Consider the following 12,522-nt stretch of genomic DNA (forward strand, 5'->3'; position numbering starts at 1 on the left):
CAACTTCTACACCATGTCTCTATGTCTGTCCATTGATATCTGACGCATCTACTGATAGTCGCAGAGCAAGAGAGCACCAATACAAAGCCTTCACAGTGTGCTAACCACAGTGCCCACAGAGATGGTCTTAATCTCCTGTGATAGGCCCATTTCCACGTGTCCTCCTGACTCTGTCTACACATCCTAACTGTTTCTGGAGTTATACAATTGTGCCTGCCTCATTCTCTTCCTCTGGCAGTCCCACCTGCATCATCACCAAACTCCACATAAAATCGTTTCTGCTCGTATCGGTTTTGGAATCTATTTAGCATTCCTCTGCCGTTTAGATCCGCAATAAGCTGTGGTGATATCACGTGTCAGAACGTGATTGGACAGAGTTCGGATCATGAGCAGAAATGAGAGAATGATCGAGAAACTTGTATGATAAAAACATGGTTGCTGTTGCTGTAGTAAATAAAAGTTCTAGACAACATGGAGTAAGTAAGGTGCTTGAGAAATACAAAGAATGTACAAAGAATCTTATGGAAGAAATTAGAAAAGCTAAAAGAAGATATGAGGTTGCTTTGGCAAGTAAGGTGAAATTAAATCCAAAGGGTTTCTACAGTTATATTAATAGCAAAAGGATAGTGAGGGATAAAATTGGTCCCTCAGAGAATCAGAGTGGACAGCTATATGTGGAGCTGAAAGTGATAGGGGGAGATTTTGAACAATTTTTCATCGATATTCACTAAGGAGAAGAATATTGAATTATGTAAGGTAAGGAAAACAAGTAGGGTAGTTATGGAAACTATGATGATTAAAGAAGAGGAAGTACTAGAGTTTTTAATGAATATAAAAGTGGATAACTCTCCGGGTCCTGACAGGATATTCTCTAGGACCTTGAGGGAAGTTAGTGTAGACATAGCAGGGTCTCTGACAGAAATATTGCAAATGCCATTAGAGACGGGGATGGTGCCGGAGGTTTGGAGTATTGCTGATGTGGTTCCATTGTTTAAAAAAGGTACTAAGAGTAAACCTAGCAATTATCGGCCTGTAAGTTTGACGTCAGTGGTGGGTAACTTAATAGAAAGTATTCTTAGAGATGGTGCGTGGAAGGTCATGTTTAACAAATCTTATTGAATCTTTTGAAGAGGTTACGAGGAAAGTTGACAAGGGTAAATCAGTGGATGTTGTTTATATCGACTTCAGTAAGGACTTTGATAAGATTCCACACGGAAGGTAAATTCGGAAGGTTCAATCGTTAGGTAGTAATATTGACTTAGTAAAATGGATTCAACAGTGGCTGGATGGGAGATGTCACGGAGTAGTGGTTGTTAACTGTTTGTCAGGATGGAGGCCGGTAACTAGTGGTGTCCCTGAGTGATCTGTACTGTGTCCAATGTTATTTGTCATATACATCAATAATCTGGATGATGGGATGATAAATTGGATTAGTAAGTATGCAGATAGGTGGTATTGTGGATAATGAAGTAGGTTTTCAAAGTTTGCAGAGAGATTTAGGCCAGTTAAAAGACTGGGCTGAAAGATGACAAATGGAGTTTAATGTTGATAAGTATGAGGTGCTACATTTTGGTAGGAATAATCAAAATAGGACATACATGGTAAATGGAAGGGCATTGGGGAATGCAGTAGAACAGGGTGATCTAGGAATAGTGGTGCGTATTTCCCTGAAGGTGGAATCTCATGTGGATAGGGTGTTGAAGAAAGTTTTTGGTATGCTGGCCTTTACAAATCAGAGCATTGAGTATAGGAGTTGGGATGTAATGTTAAAATTGTGCAAGGAATTGCTGAGGCCAAATTTGGAGTACTGTGTACAGTTCTAGTCACCAAATTATAGGAAAGATGTCAACAAAATAGAGAGAGTGCAGAGGAGATTTACACGAATGTTACCTGGGTTTCAGCACCTAAGTTACAGAGAAAGATTGAACAAGTTAGGTCTTTATTCTTTGGAGCGCAGAAGGTTGAGTGGGGCTTGATGGAGGTATTTAAAATTATGAGAGGGATAGATAGAGTTGATGTGGATAGGCTTTTTTCCATTGTGAGTAGGGGAGATTCAAACAAGAGGACATGAGTTGAGAGTTAAGGGGCAAAAGTTTAGGGGTAACATGAGGGGGAAATTCTTTAGTCAGAAAGTGGTAGCTGTGTGGACGAGCATCCAGTAGAAGTGGTAGAGGCAGGTTCGATTTTGTCATTTAAAAAACACATTGGATAGGTATATGGACAAGAAAGGAATGGAGGGTTGTGATCTGAGTACAGGTAGGTGGGACTAGGTGAGAGTAAGCGTTCGGCATGGACTAGAAGGTCCGAGATGGCCAATTTCAGTGCTGTAATTGTTATATGGTTATTTTTCCAGAATATGTTTTGTTATTAGTAACCCACGGTACGTATAAAGAACATAACATAAGCTATGATAATTTTCGCTATGAATACCATCTACTAATTTTGTGTCATCCGTGAACTCTCTCGTCAAGCCTTGTGCATTGGGATCCAAATCATTACTATAAAATAACGAATATCAAGGTCCCAACTTGTAGTCTTGCAGTACACCATTAGTTACCCGCCTCAATCCGGAGAATAAACCTTCAACCGCCATTCTTTGATTGCTACCTTCAAGGTAATATTGAATCCATATGACTTTCCCTCCCTGGACTGCATGGGACCCTATCTTCCAGCCGAACCTGCCATGTGACACTTTATCAAAGGCTTTGTAGCGGTCCCATGAACAACATCCACTCCCTTACCCTCATTGATACACAACTTCAAAACTTAAAAAAAAAGTATTGTTGAACACAGCTATCCATGCACGATGCCATGCTGATTCCTAATCAGACCCTGTCGATTGAAATGTCGGTCTATGACTGGCATATATTGTGGAAAATTATCTCCGGCACCTCCCTTACACTTTCTCCACCCACCATCAAAAATACAATGTGGTAGTCCGTAGTAAGATAATACTTCTCCAAATGCTCGAATTTCCTGTACCCAAGTATCCATTGGAAGAGTCTGCCCACCCCTGATGTAACACTCACTGGTCTATAATCCACAGGATTATGTCTATTACATTTATTGAATTAGGGAACAACATTTGCCAAACTCCAATCTTGTATTACTAATCTTGTGTCCAGAGAGAACAGAAAGTTCATTGTCAATGTTTCTGTAAACACCTCTCTCGCTTCTTGTAGTAACGTGCTGTGTGTTGGAAGTATTCTTGCTTCTCTGCTATAATACGCAACCTTCCCTGCTATAATTGCTAACCTATTTAGCAATCCAGAACATGGATATACCCAGTGATTGCCTCCAACACCCTTTGTGGTAACAGATTCCACATATCACCCAAGCTTTGGTTAAAGTAATTTCCCTCATCTCAGATTTAAAGTGAAGCTTCTTTATTCTGAGGCTGAGCTCTCAGAACCCAGACTCTCCCTCTAATCGAGACACCCTCACCATTCCCACTATATCCAGGAAATAATCACCCCCACCCACCCCCTCCCCATCACCATCTCTCTCAACTCCACTGAACACTGGTCCAGGGCCAACAAATGTTCCTCATGTATAACGTTTATCATTCCTCGGAGTATTCTTGTCAACCTTGTTAGCATCAACTGCACTGAATACTTTTCCAGGAATAACGGGCAAATTGGTCCCAGGGTAATTTGACTGGGAGAAGCTGTGTTTTCTTTACTCTTCTACTAACTATCCCAAAACGAGCGCTGGTGTACTGGTCCATTTCCAGGGAATTTAAAATGTTTTCCGTGTGAATGTAATAAAGAGAACCTGGAATTACAGAAACTCTCAGCAGAAACTGCCTCGGGGAGAGGAACAAAGTTAGCGATTCTGTTTCCTAACCTTTCATCAAAATGGATTTAAATATCATCCAGTTTGTAGCGGACAGTCTTGGCTTGTTATCCTTGGAGCGGTGGGGCTGAGGGGAGATCTGATGGAGGTTTGTCAGATTGTGAAAGGCGTAGATAGAGTAGATAGGGAGTATCTTTTTCGGTGGTTAGAAATTTCTAATACCAGAGAACATGAATTTAAGGTGTGAGGGAGTAGATGCAACGGAAATATGAGGGTAAGTTGTTTTACTCAGAGTGGTGGATGTCTGGAATAAGCTGCCTGTATTGGTGGTGGAAGCAAAGACATCAGAGGCTTTTAAGAGACATTTAGATAGGCACATGTGTGTGAGAAAGATTGAGAGGATATGGACATTGTGTAGGTAGGAGTCATTAGTTTTGCTGGGGCGGGGGTTGATATACTTCTCAACTGGTTTGCCACACCATTGTGGCCGAAGGGCCTGTTCCTGTGATGTATTGTTCCATATTCTGTTCTATCTCCAGCATCTTCCGTTTCTCTTTGACTCCCACTGGCAGATAGACAGGAGACTGTGAGGGAGAATTTCCAAATGTGAGTTGCATTCTGAAACCCCGGTCTATTTCCACTGGTGCAAACACAAAACAGCGTATTTAATCACAGCCTCTCCCTGTGAGGAATGGAATGGAAACTCATTCTCTGCTTTGCTTCTAAAGAGAGTTCAGAACCAAACATCTGAGTACAGAACAGAAATACTCGCTCAACATCTCATAAACACGGACAACTTGGTCCCCTGATTCATTTTATCTGGGTCAAAGCATGTGTGGTATCCCAGTATCCAACCTCAGAGGGTCACAGCCAACACCAAGAGCCTCGCACATCTTTACCACATCACACACTGGGTTTTCCCACATCTCACACTGAGAGATTCACGGTACCAATATCCAGCCGCGGAAACCATATAACCATATATAACCGTGTAGCAATTACAACACGGATACAGGCCATCTCGGCCCTTCTAGTCCGTGCCGAACGCTTACTCTCATCTAGTCCCACTGGCCCTCACTCAGCCCATAACCCTCCATACCTTTCCTGTCCATATACCTATCCAATTTTACTTTAAATGACAATACAGAACCTGCCTCTACCACTTCTACAGGAAGCTCATTCCACAGAGCCACGACTCTGAGTAAAGAAATTTCCCCACGTGTTACCCTTAAACTTTTTGCCCCCTAACTCTCAAATCACGCCCTCTTGTTTGAATCTCCCCTACTCTCAATGGAAAAAGCCTATCCACATCAACTCTATCTATACCCCTCATAATTTTAAATACCTATATCAAGTCCCCCCTCAACCTTCTACGCTCCAAAGAATAAAGACCTAACTTGTTCAACCTTTCCCTGTAACTTAGGTGCTGAATCCCAGGTAACATTCTAGTAAATCTTCTCTATATTTTGGTGACATCTTTCCTATAATTCGGGACCCAGAACTATACACAGTACTCCAAATTCGGCCTTACCAATGCCTTGTACAATTTTAACATTACATCCTAACTCCTATACTCAATGTTCTGATTTATAAAGGCCAGCATACCAAAAGCTTTCTTCGTCACCCTATCCACATGAGATTCCACCTTCAGGGAACTGCGTACCATTATTCCTAGATCACTCTGTTCTACTGCATTCTACAATGCCCTACCATTTACGATTTATATCCTATTTGGATTATTCCTCCTAAGATGTAGCATCTCACACTTATCAGCATTAAACTCCATCTGCCATCTTTCATCCCACTCTTCTAACTGGCCTAAATCTCTCTGCAAGCTTTGAAAACCCACCTCATTATCCACAACACCTCCTACCTTAGTATCATCGGCATACTTACAAATCCAATTTACCACCCCATCATCCAGATCATTAATGTATATGACAAACAACATTGGACCCAATACAGATCCCTGAGGCACACTAGTCACCGGCCTTCAACCTGACAAACAGTTATCCACAACTACACTCTGGTATCTCCCATCCAGCCACTGTTGAATCCATTTTACTACTTCAATATTAATACCTGACGATTGAATCTTCCTAACTAACCTTCCGTACGGAACCTTGTCAAAGGCCATACTGAAGTCCATATAGACAACATCCACTGCTTTACCCTCGTCAACTTTCCTCGTAACCTCTTCAAAAAATTCAGTAAGATTTGTCAAACATGACCTTCCACGCACAAATCCATGCTGACTATTCCTAATCAGACCATGTCTATCCAGATAGTTATATATTCCATCTCTAAGAATACTTTCCATTAATTTACCCACCGCTGATGTCAAACTGACATGCCTATAATTGCTAGGATTACTCTTCGAACCCTATTTAAACAATGGAACCACATGAGCAATACTCCAATCCTCCGGCACCATCCCTGTTTCTAATGACATTTGAAATATTTCTGTCAGAGGCCCTGCTATTTCTACACTAACTTCCCTCAAGGTCCTAGTGAATACCAAGGACCCAGGGATTGATCCACTTTCATATTCCGTAAAAGCGCCAGTACTTCCTCCTCTTTAATCGTCATAGTTTCCATAACTTCCCTACATGTTTCCCTTACCTTACACAGTTCAATGTCCTTCTCCTTAATGAATACCGAAGAAAAGATATTGTTCAAAATCTCCCCCATCTCCTTTGGCTCCACACATAGCTGTCCACTCTGATTCTCTAAGGGACCAATTTTATCCCCGACTGTAGAAACCCTTCAGATTTAATCTCTCCTTACTTGCCAAAGCAACCTCGTATGTTCTTTTAGCTTTCTAATATCTTTCTTAAGATACTTTTTACATTCTTTATATTCCTCGAGCACCTCATTTACTCCATATTTATTGTAGATCTCCCTCTTGTTCCGAAACAAGTTTCCAATATCCCTTGAAGCCCATGGCGCTCTCAAAATTTAACCTTTCCTTTCAACGTAACAGGAGCATAAAGATTCTGTACCCTCAACATTTCACCCTTAAATGACCTCCATTTCTCTGTTACATCCTTGTCATAAAACAAATTGTCCCAATCCACTCCTTCTTAATTCTTTCGCATCTCCACAAAGTTAGCCTTTCTCCAAACAAAAATCTCAACCCTGGGTCCAGTCCTATCCTTCTCCATAATTATACCGAAACTAATGGTATTTTGATTGCTGGACCCTAAGTGCTCCCCAACACATACGTCCATCATCTGACCTATCTCATTCCCTAACGGAGATCCAACACTGCCCCCTTCTCTAGTCGGTACCTCTATGTATTTCTGCAAAAAACTATCCAGCACACATTTGACAAACACCAAACCATCCAGCCCTTTTACAGAATTGGAAGAGACGTCTGCTTCATTGCGGAAGGAGGAACATCCAGCCGCATCTGTAAAAGCACCGACGTAGACCGAAGCCCAGACACTGACAGTTCCATATTCCTGGAGCCCCCATCCCAAGATTGTATCTCAAGCACCAGCTCTCCCAGGGCTCTTTGCTGCCGGTAACATGCGGCAGTGTCTCAGCTAATCCCAGTTCAACAACTTACACTCCCACACCAGTCCTTGACAGAACTGGAGATTGATCATCATTTGTCTGGACGGGGGTCAGGCGGGAAGCATGGGCATTGGGTCACAAAGAGGGCGCTGATACATTTCAACTTGTCTCCACAGTTACATTGAGAACATTTGTTTATTATTTTTATTGTTGAATGCCGTGTAGCCCAGGTCAATTAGCAGCCAGTTTCCCCGTCGTGTAACAGGAACAAAAGTTTTTAAATATAAAATTGAAAATATAGCACGGCAAAGACAGTACAGGAGATTTCCTTTTTGCTCTTTCGATGGAGAAACGATAGACTGACTGCAAGAAGTTTGACACCCAGAACAGAATTGCTTAAATACAATTCCTACAATCGCCTTCATTCCATCCCGGACAGGAAATGTTCAAAGCACACTCGTATCTGAGGCCACTCTCTCTCCGCTGAGAGTCAGCAACCAGAGAGCGATAAACATGTTCAACACTCTCTGCAGCTCTGGTGAGCTGTTGCCCTGGTGACGGAGGAAGTGACTCGCAAAGATAACCGAGCGGGGAAATAACAAACTCAGTGTGACACGTTCTCGGTTTCATTGTGACAAAGATGAACAGAACATTCAGCGATTTTGTAATGGTGATACTAAAATTCCAGTGGTTGTATTTACCCTGTGAGGTGCATTCAGTAAATCTCATGGTAGTCCCAGCTCTACAGAAATTCCGGCAGTGCGGACGCTGGTCTAAAATAAAAACACATTGTTGGATACGACCCGTCTGCAACAAATATCGATTATGTGTAGAAGTTTCAATTTAGATTCATACAGCCGCTAGAGCACAGGCACAAGACTGTTAGCCCATATATTCGGTGCCATATTCAGTGTGGTCCCATCCCAGACCATAGCCCTCTATACATCTCTCATCCATACACCTACCAATCATCTCCCAAATACCACAATCGAACCTTCATCTCTTACTTCTGCTGGGAACTGGTTCCACCTTCGCACCACCCTCTGAGTGAAGTAGTTCCCCCTCAGATGCCCCTTAAATGTGTCACTTTTTGCCCTAAATCCATGACCTTACCCAACCTGAGAGGAAAATGCCCACCTGCATTCACCCTACTTATGCCATCATAGATTTCTATATCTCTAGCAAGGGTTACCAACCTGGGGTCCATGGACCCTTCCTTTAATTGTAGGGATAAATAGCACAGAAAAGTTGGGGCACTGCTAGGATACCCCATCATTCCCCTGTATTTCAGGTAATCAAGTTCTAATATGTTCAACCTATCACTATAAATATTTTCTGAAATATCAGCAATGTCCGTGTAATTTTCCCTGCACTCTTTCACGCTTATCTATATCTGTCCTCCAAGTAGGTGACCGGAACTGCACACAATTCTGCATATTTTGAAATCACGGTGTCTTTTACAACTTTAGCATTAATATCCCAACCCCTCTTTTTAATAGTCTGCGTTATTAAGGTCAATATGCCCAAAACTCTCTTTACGTCTCTGGTACTACCTTAAGTGAATTGTGGATCTGTAACATCCACGCCAGGACAATCAAGCTCAAAACAGTTATTTACCCCAAGCAGTAAGCCTGATCAATACGTCTACTCACTAACTCACGCTTCTCACCCCACCCACTACTAGTTTAACATTTCCTGACAGTTCTAGACACTCCTGTGCCTGAAGTAATTTAATGGACAGACAATCAATATCAGTCTCCGTATGTCCAGTCTCTCCTGTGCCTAACGTCACTTTATGGACATAGAATCAATGTTTTTTTTAAGCTAACATACTGTATGTATTGTGTTTTGTTTATTATTGTTGTCCCTAGCATTTTATTTCTTTTTTCTCTCTGTCCTGCTTCGGACACAGAGTAATAATTATTTTGTTCTTCTATACTGGAATGACATTACACAATCTTGAATCTTGAACCCTGGGGAGAATACAATGACCAACCACATTATCTGCACTCCCTCTTGATTTTATAAACTCCTACAGTGTCAGCTCCATTCTCCTCTGGAATTAAGATCCAGCTTGGCCAACCTCTTCCCATGACTCGGCACTCTAGTTTAGGTAGCATCTTCAGTAATCTCGTCTGCACACTCCCCAGACTGATAATATCTTTCCTACAGTAGGGAGAACACAAATGTACATAACACTCTGTGTATCCGCACCAAAAAATTATATGACTACAATATAATGCCCATAATCCAGAACTCAATTCCCTAACTGATGAAGGCCAGCATGATTAAAGCCTTCTTTTTCACCCTCTATACCTGCACAACCACTTTCAGTGAACTGTGCTGTTGTACAGTTGGTCGCTCTATTGCACAACACTCGATGCCCTCCCAATCACTATACCAGTCCCACCTAGTCTGACTGACAAAATGCACCATCTCTCACTTGTCCAAGTTGAAAACCATTTGCCATTCCTCAGCCCATCTCCAAAACTGACCGAGATGTCTTTGAAATTCAGTGTCATCTGTTGCCTTATCAACCAGTCTCCCGAATTTAGTCTCTCTGTATACCCATGACTGTGTCGCTACCCACAGCTCTAATCTGCTAATTAAATTTGTCGATGACTCTATGTTGACTGGCCTCCTCTCAAGCAATAATGAGGTGGCCTACAGGGAAGAAGTCATCTCCCTGACACAGTGACGGCAAAATAACAACCTTTCCCTCAGTCGCAAAAACAAAGGAGCTGGTTGTGAATTACAGGAGGAATGGAGACGGGCTAACCCCTATTGACATCAATGGATCTGGGACTGTGAGGGTGAACAGCTTTAAGTTCCTCGGCATCCACATAACCGAGGATCTCGAGCGGTATATTCACATCAGCTGTGTGGTGAAAGAGGCACAAAAGCGCCTCTTTCACCTCAGACGGTTGAGGAAATTCAGTATCGACCCCCAAATCCTAAGTAGTTTTTTATGGGGGCACAATTGAGAGCATCCTGACTGGCTGCGTCACTGCCTGGTATGTGAACTGTACATCTCTCAGTCACAGGACTCTGCAGACAGTGGTGCAGAGAGCCCAGTGCATCAGTAGATGTGAACTTCCCAAGATTCAGGACATTTACAAGGACAGGTGTGTAAAAAGGGCCCGAAAGATCATTGGGGACCAGAGTAACCCCAACCACAATCTATTCCAGCTGCTACCATACGAGAAACGTTACCGCAGCATAAAAGCCAGGACCAACAGGCTCCGGAACAGCTTCTTCCACCAGGACTTCAGATTAATTAACTCTTGTTAATTTGAGGTAATCCATATTATATAGACTGTTTAATTTATCCTGAATTATTATGAATTACTTTGATTGCACATTGCACATTTAGACCGAGACGTATTGTAAAGATTTTTACTCCTGTACGTGAAGGACGTAAGAAATCAATTAAATTTAATTCAATTCAAATTTGCTGATCGTGCCTTGTACATTCATATACATATCAATGGCATGAATAATGAACTACGGAGGTATCAACATTGCCACACACATCCCAGTCGTCACAGGCCTCCATTTGCTAAAACCATCTTCAATCATCATTCTCTGCTTCTTGTTCTCGAGCCCGGTGTGAATCCACCTCGCCAGCTCCCCGTGACTCCCACGTGACCAAACCATCCAGGTCAGTTGCCATGCGGGATATTGATACAGACTTTACTAAAGTTCAGATGATTAACATCCCTGCACAACTTCACCCAACTCCCTAGTTAACTCTTAAATAATCTCCAAAATACTTGACAGATATGATGTCCTATTGGGCAGCGTAGACGGTGATTTCCCCATAACCAACGCCCAACCGCCCGGGATTTCAGTTTCACTGCAGACTGTAAAAATTTCGATCCCAATTGTCGAATTACAAACCTGGACTGTAGCCCGTATACTGCAAGTTCCATATCCTCAGAGTCACCAGCCCAATATCATCACCCATACAAAGACGCTTTGGTGCCGGTGATTTGTCGTGGTGTTCCTGTCATTTCTCATTCACAAACTGAGGTGGAACAGGAACCTAATGTCCCTCTGCCGGGGCCGGTGCTCAGGCTGGTTCCCCGGTCTGTATAGAGGATGCAGATACACTTCAGCCTGATCCCAGCAGCTAAACCAAGCACATTTGATCACAATCTTCCTGCTGTGTGGGATCTTGCCCAGCACAGCTGGCTGCCATGTTTCCTGCAGTGCAGCAGGAACAAAATGTAAAATTATAAAGTAGAAAATGCTGGGAACTCAGTACATCAGACTACATCTCTGAAAGGACAAATGGTTGAAGACGCAGTTCCAGAACTGAGACTGTCCGAGATGCTGCCGATCTGCTGAGCGTTTCCAGTAGTTTCACCTGCTTACTTTAAATTTCCTGAAACTGTAATATTTTCTGCCTCTTCATTTTAAGGCACAGATAGTAACTGATTGCCACGCTAGACTGTAAAAGCCATCCCAGCCCAACCAATTTGTTGGTTATCAGTTCATTCTGACCCTGGTGTAACACTTCCCACACAGTCAATGCTCACAGCATCCTTTCCTCCCACTATCATTCTGTTGCATTTCCTCCCAAGGCCACTGTCTCCACGTCGAGAGGCAGTGACCACAGAGCGATAAAAACTGCAACACTTGCTTCAACTCTGACAGGCCGTTACCCTGGAAACGAAGGGAACGTCTCACCGAAAATAACCGAAAACGGAAATAACAAACTCAACATCAGATGCTATGAGTTCCATTATGACAAAGATTAACACTGCAGCCATTTTGTAACGGTGAAACTAAAATTAAAATGGCTGCTCTTACCCTGCCACGTGCTGTGTTCTACTAAACCACTGGTAGTCCTTGCTATATAAAAAAAAGAAGACAAAAACGACCCTGGAAAAATAAAAAAAAATGAAGACTAAGTTTGAAAGAGAGATTGCTGAAATATATAATTGCAGCAATGGGATACAGACTGGAAAAAGTTTGAACAAGATGGTTGATATATATCATTGAGATGGTGGAATACAGACTGGACAGAGGTTGAACAAGACGGTTGATATATATCATTGAGGTGGTGGGATACAGGCTGGACAGAGGTTGAACAAGACGGTTGATATATATCATTGAGATGGTGGAATACAGGCTGGACAGAGATTGAGCAAGACAGTTGATATATATCATTGAGGTGGTGGGATACATAGCGGACAGAGGTTG

At 42.4% G+C, this 12,522-nt stretch overlaps 1 protein-coding gene across 4 annotated transcripts in view; it reads right to left on the reverse strand.

Moving 5' to 3' along the window:
* The window catches only part of LOC140722434 (NACHT, LRR and PYD domains-containing protein 3-like), a 103,100-nt gene that overhangs the window by 42,400 nt on the left and 48,178 nt on the right, over nucleotides 1–12,522 (reverse strand). For 2 of the 4 annotated variants that reach the window (XM_073037174.1, XM_073037176.1), the window contains one exon: nucleotides 8,016–8,087. The exons of the other annotated variants lie outside the window; for them this stretch is intronic. The gene's annotated coding sequence lies outside the window, so the exon portion shown is untranslated. The remainder of the gene's footprint in view (nucleotides 1–8,015; nucleotides 8,088–12,522) is intronic. 4 annotated transcript variants of the gene reach the window in all.

The sequence above is a fragment of the Hemitrygon akajei genome, unplaced genomic scaffold (genome assembly GCF_048418815.1).
Source record: "Hemitrygon akajei unplaced genomic scaffold, sHemAka1.3 Scf000077, whole genome shotgun sequence".
Lineage (NCBI taxonomy): Eukaryota > Metazoa > Chordata > Chondrichthyes > Myliobatiformes > Dasyatidae > Hemitrygon > Hemitrygon akajei.